The following is a 6,378-nucleotide window of genomic DNA, read 5'->3' as shown; positions in this document are numbered from 1 at the left end:
CAATTTAAAAATTGTTGCCTTTTCTGTCATTAAACTCTGGTACAAATTGGCATAACGTATAAAGACCTATGGAACTAGAACTATCAAAGAAATTATTAGATGATCTTAGTTTCCTGTGATAAGCAATTTTTTGTTATCTATACTTTCCTCTGGTAAAATGTTTTATCTGTGATTTCTTTAGCTTAGACAACATTTTCTTGGGTGAACTTGATGTAGAAATGCTTTTCATAAGTGGACTAGATCCTTTGCAACATTAAAGTCTATATAAAGTTTTAAATTGATCTGAATAGAAAGAAAATGTTTTAAAGTTGGGTTTATATTTTTCTTTTATGTAGTCACCATTAAAATGTGCTAGATTTAACACTTCCTTCCCCCACCAAAAAAACAAAAGCAACAAAACCAAAAAATCCCAGTGACTTTAGTTTAAAAATTGTGGAAATTGTGGTGCACTGTTTAACAAAAATGTTAACACGGAATCAGGTGTGTGCATTTACCTACCATATATACTGCCATTTATCCATGGGTTTCTATTTTAATTTAGCTAAGTCTTAAATAGCATCATTAGTTTTTTCATCTCTTTTGATTCAGTCCTTTGCAGGGTGGGGGTAGTATGTTATATCCAATACTTTTTAGTTATTTTGAAATGCAGTACTTATTCACTGCAGATTCTTTAGTATTTTGAAATTGTTCCATCCAGAAGATGTTTCTAGCTACATAATTTTAAAGAAAATATTTCCCCTTCCAATGAAACATGTATTTTAAGACATTTCTTCTTTTTCCTATCTCTTATCCCCATTTAAAAAAAAAAAAAGAGTGAAGGTCTTAGGTCAAATTTAATAGCTTTGTCATTCAGACATATCAGTATCCCCATTTTTTTTTTTCTGTTTCTGTTTTTTTTTTTTTTAGAGTCAACTGAGAATTACCAAGAAAAGGCCCAGTGTATTAATACCTGTGTTATGGTATTTTGACTTAAAGGGGAAAAGGTACTTAATTTTGGTGGAATGTTTGATTGTACCTTGTTGCAAAGACTCCTCTTTCATTTTCTGATATGTTTTCACCTAATAAGATGGAATATGGAGTATAGTGTAATAATATAATTTAAGTGTTCATTATAAGCTATTTGGATTAAGAACTATTACAGAGTTGTAAACTTGTTATCAAATTAATGCAAGACATTTAAACTATTTTTTTGCAAAACTATTTATTTTTAAACAATTTAAAATATATCTAGGGTGAGTTAAAAGTCCCTGTGCATCTATATTAGATGGCAGGTATTGTCACAGAGTCACTGTGTATTAATAATAAGTGTTGAGATGGCTTCTCCATGTTTCTAGAAGCATTGACATGTACTCTTTGTGAGACCGTGGTGCACAGAGGTCTTTGGACTGCCCTGAACCCTGTCTTATGTGGGCATAGCCTGTTCCCCACACCTTTCTCATGATAACCATGTGTTTAAGATTGAGCCATTTGGTTTCAAGTTAAGATCATCCTGATTTCCATATAAATGTCTTGAAAATTGTATTTTGTGTTTTTATGGAGGGCAAGTCTTGATACTGTTCTAATTCAGAAAGCCAATTCGTAGTGTGCTTTTGTATGTTCATAATCTAAAATTCCTTTAAGTAAAATCACCTATTCTAATCCAATTTCAAATTGCTAGGGTCTGATAGTGTATCAATAAAAATAAAAGTGTTTGCAAAGAAATCATTTACAAACAGAGAGGAATATTGCAATGTTTTTCGCTTCTGTTTAGAGAACCATTTGGCCGAGGCAGCACAATATACTGAACAATTGGCTTTATAGGCTAGTAAAACATTCTGGTTAAAAATGGAAAGGGGAAAAGGAGAAGTCTTCATCCTGTAGTTTTTGTGCAGGTAGCGTTTGGGTGAATTTCTGGATTCTGCTGAATGGTGGCTTAGATGACATGGGTGCTGCTTGTAAGTGATTTCTTAAATGTTTGCTTCTGAAAATCTGATCTCAAGGCAAGAGAAAGAACACAGGAAAGCTGTATCCTTCTGCCATACGAAATGAATCAGAGTTGCTTTTTATCAAATATCTCATCCCAGAAACATGATGGAAGCCAGAAGCTATTTCCAGGCTTCCTAGGACACTAGTGTGCTTTTTTTTTTTTTTTTACAAATAATAAGAAAGCATAGAAAGTACTTGAAAAAGTCTCCTTTCTCTAAGGAAAACTGTGCCCCATTTTGGTACAATAATCTGAAATTTTTAGAAGGTCAAAAAATGTCACAGGAAACGATCATAGAATTTAAAATAGTTTTTAAGGAAACGAGCTACACAGGGCAACCATCTTGCTGTTAAAAGAAATCGTGCCAAAAGGCTAAACCATTGGAATATAGGAAATAAAACCCAAGTACAATATACAGGATAATTTCTGAGCCAGTATTATTAAAACAGGATAAAAGTTACTGAAATCTTCAGTAGGTTATATTCAGTGTCCCTGCTAGTGCTACCAGTCCGAATCTCTTAACAATGCTTTCAGAAATGCCAATTTTGATCATTGTACAGTTCACATTGTATATGAGAGAGATTTGCTTTATGAATGATTCAGAATAATCCGTTTCAAATCGTCATGGCTTTTCATCCAATGTGAAGTCTTAATTTGAAGTCACACTACCAGCAATAGACAGTTTCGTTGAAAACTCTAATAAGGAACACTTGCCAGTTCCATAAATAACTTTAAAATTCTAAAACAAAGTATTGGTACGCTAGTAATCACAAATTCGGTTTCTTTTAATACTTTTTTAATCCTGTAAAGATTTTTTATAAACATCCTTTTTATTAATCAGTTATAACATGGCGAGTGTGTAGTTGCTGTTTCTGAAAAGTGATCCAACCTCTACTTCCAGAGATGATGAAAAATTCTTATAGAATTTTGTAATAAGTATACATATTGGGTTAAAGAAATTTTATAGTTGTCGGAGTGCCATGGAATTAATACTTGCAATCCAGATTGCTGTAGTTTACACTTTTTCTGTATGTTTCGAATCAGGTGTGTACCATTTGTACTGAGAACACCACAGAATGAATTATCCAAAGTCCATTGATTTTAATACGTGTTTTGGTTTGTAAACAAACTATAGTAATTTCTTGCACATTTTTGGAGATTAATCGTATAAAGAATTTATGTATCTGCTTCTAGATACAACATGTAAATAAAAATTTCGTTCACAAGATCTGCCTTGTGGTCTGTTTAATAATCAGATGCAGAGTTTGACCTGTAATTAGTATAGAGCTAACTGAGTTATTTCTGGACGTCCCATATACTGGGCAGAGACTGGAGGTAGGGATCAACAAGTTTTAGTAAAACAGGAAAAGTGAAATGGTGACAGGAGAGACAGCCAGTGTTGCTAAAGCCTTCAGCACAAAGGATGGAGCGAGTTGGCAGAACATTTGCAAAACAAAGACTAATTAAAATAACACAGTAATAATAAAACCTCTCTAACAGAATGTTAGGCCAAATGATAAAAAATGTTTGGATTTTGACATTTAAAAAATATGTCCCTTATTACTTCATGATGTTCAATAGAATCAGGTGATTTTTCTGTAGGAGTTACTTAAAAATCCTTTCATAGACAATGATACCTAATAGCCACTGAGTTGCCTTATATGTTTTGAAGTTCTTGAAACACCACATTGGGTTGAACGTTCACTTGAAGATTTGTTGTTCAGTTACGTTTTAACAGGTCTTTTATCCTAGCTAATACAAAGATAAATTTTTAAATGACCTGGTTGAGAATATATCACAAATTTTGACTTTCATAGAATGCAAATAATGTGTTGTTCTAACCACGTTTTCTAGAATGGGTATCAATTGACAGCATTGATTCCAGTATCAGACTTTGCTGATGGTGGTGCTAATGAAATGGGAAATTAAGGGAAAGAGATGGTCAGGTCTCAGGAACTATGTAGAAGTTTAGACTTTACAGACTTAACACCCTAGCCAAATAGATTCTTACTCATCCAAACAGAGCAGAACTGTTGCTACAGTAGAGTCGCTCAGTCGTGTCCGACTCTGCGACCCCGTGGACTGTAACTGCCAGTCTCCTTTATCCATGGGCTTCTCCAGGCAAAAATGCTAGAGTGGGTTGCCATTTCCTTCTCCAGGGGATCTTCCTGAGCCATGGATAGAAGAACATGGGTCTCTTGCATTGCAGGCAGATTCTTTACCATCTGAGCCACCAGGGGAGCTTCCTATTAAGAGACTTTTCTAAGTATAAAGACAGGTCAGCTTAAAAAGTATCAGCAGATACGTGCTTGACTTTATCTTATAATCTATAGACAATACATTAGAATATGTAATGAATCCGTACACCTTTTCCAAAGGAATACTCGAGACAGAAGTATCTATAAAGTGATAAATGACAGTCACCAATCAGATGAAAGAGTATAGATGAAGCTCCTCTTGGTCATGCAGACAGTGCTCACTGCCACCTCATCTTTAAATTATCCTTTTTTTAACCTCACAGGTTTTACTTACGCTTTTCAACTTTTCCGAATCAAAAATATTTTTAACTTTTATTTCACTTGAATTTAGTCCTTATCCTGCTATTTTAATCTCCAATCTTTTTTAACTCTTTAGCTTCATTTAAACTTCATGTTTTAAAAATCCTTTAATTCTTTTAGTGTATTCCAGTTTCCAGTTTTAAGGGCTTCCTAACCTGTAACATCTTTAAAAAAAAAAAACTTGACTTCTGTTTTTCCTGCTCTTTTTGCATGACTTGTCTTACTAATGGATGTTTTTGCCTCATCTGCCTTCCCCATCCCCTTTCCCCAGGTGGCTGCTGCTGCTGCTGCTAAGTCGCTTCAGTCATGTCTGACTCTTCGACCCCATAGACGGCAGCCCGCCAGGCTCCCCCGTCCCTGGGATTCTCCAGGCAAGAACACTGGAGTGGGTTGCCATTTCCTTCTCCAATGCATGAAAGTGAAAAGTGAAAGTGAAGTCGCTCAGTTGTGTCCAACTCTTAGCGACCCCGTGGACTGCAGCCCACCAGGCTCCTCCATCCATGGGATTTTCCAGGCAAGAGTACTGGAGTGGGGGGCCATTGCCTTCTCCATTCCCCATGCTACCTCCCCTGAATCCAGGGCCTCCTGATAGCACCAGAGCCTGACACTGACAAAGAGCCCAGCAGCAGCGGCATCTACATTAAATATCCATATCTGAGCATAGCTGAATTTTGTAGTCATTAGACTCCTGGAGTTTTGTTTTGAATTGCATTTTCCCTACATCATACCGGGTAGCCTCCCACCTCTTCTGGAAGAATTAGAGGAGTCTCCTCTTAGGAGAGGCTCCTTCAGATTGTAAAAGCTCAGGAGAGGTTGACCAAAGCAGGGATTATCAATATTTTTACAGAGTTTATGAACAGGGTCAGTTGCCTTTGCATAGAGGTCATTTGGGGCTGTCAAATTCTGTCCTTGGTAACTGGCTTGCAAATAAGGGTACATCTCAAGCTGGAAAGAGACTCTGATCACGAGCCATGGATTTCACACCAAGGAAGTTTTTAGTAAGCACAGATTCTTCTAGGAAGCTAGCCTTTTCTGGTCTCTGTTCTGTAAGTCTAATGTGTGTGTGTGTGTTAGGTCGCTTCAGTCGTGTCCAACTCTCTGCGACCCTATGAAAGTCTAGGGTTGCACTAGTTTTTGATAACAGCTTAGGTCATAAGTTATGTGTGTGTGCTCAGTCGTGTCCGACTCTGCAACCCCATGGACTGTAGCTTGCTAGGCTCCTCTGTCCATAGAATTTTCCAGGCAAGGATACTGGAGTCGGTGGCCATTTCTCACTCCAGTATCCCGGGTCCCACTTCCCGACCCAGAGATTGAACCCTTGCTTCTCCTGCCATTGGCTTGCGTCTCCTTGCTTTGGTCTCTTGCATCCCCTGCCCTGGTAGGCAGATTCTTTTTCTTTACCACTGGTGCCACCTGGGAAGCCCATAAAATGTTCTTTTAAGTATATGGGATTCCATCCTAGAGTGTCATTAAAGAGAACCTCTCCTCCTTTGTGTAAATAATCCTCCTTCTGTCCGCAGTGCGTGCCTAACAGCTTCAGGACGTGGAGTCTGTCTCTGGTCCTCTCTGCTGAGAAGTGTTACTGAAGCCTGCTCACCTAAATGGGCTTTACTGCAGCCCATTTCTGACTGTAGTCTTTGACACCTTTTTTCTTGTGGCTGGCAAATTGTTAGCCCCATTTGGCATTGAGAATTACAAGCCTAACTGTGACTATGGGGTATGACACTTGCCTAGAAAATCAATAGATGCATTGATATATCTTTAAAGGCAGAAGAATCCATTACTTCGCAAAAAAAAAAAAAAAAGGGAGTTCTCCCAGGATGCAGTTAATGAAATCAGTGGATGAAACGAGAGCTG

The sequence above is a fragment of the Capricornis sumatraensis genome, chromosome 21 (assembly GCF_032405125.1).
Source record: "Capricornis sumatraensis isolate serow.1 chromosome 21, serow.2, whole genome shotgun sequence".
Taxonomy (NCBI): domain Eukaryota; kingdom Metazoa; phylum Chordata; class Mammalia; order Artiodactyla; family Bovidae; genus Capricornis; species Capricornis sumatraensis.
Note: the sequence above shows the minus strand (reverse complement) of the source record.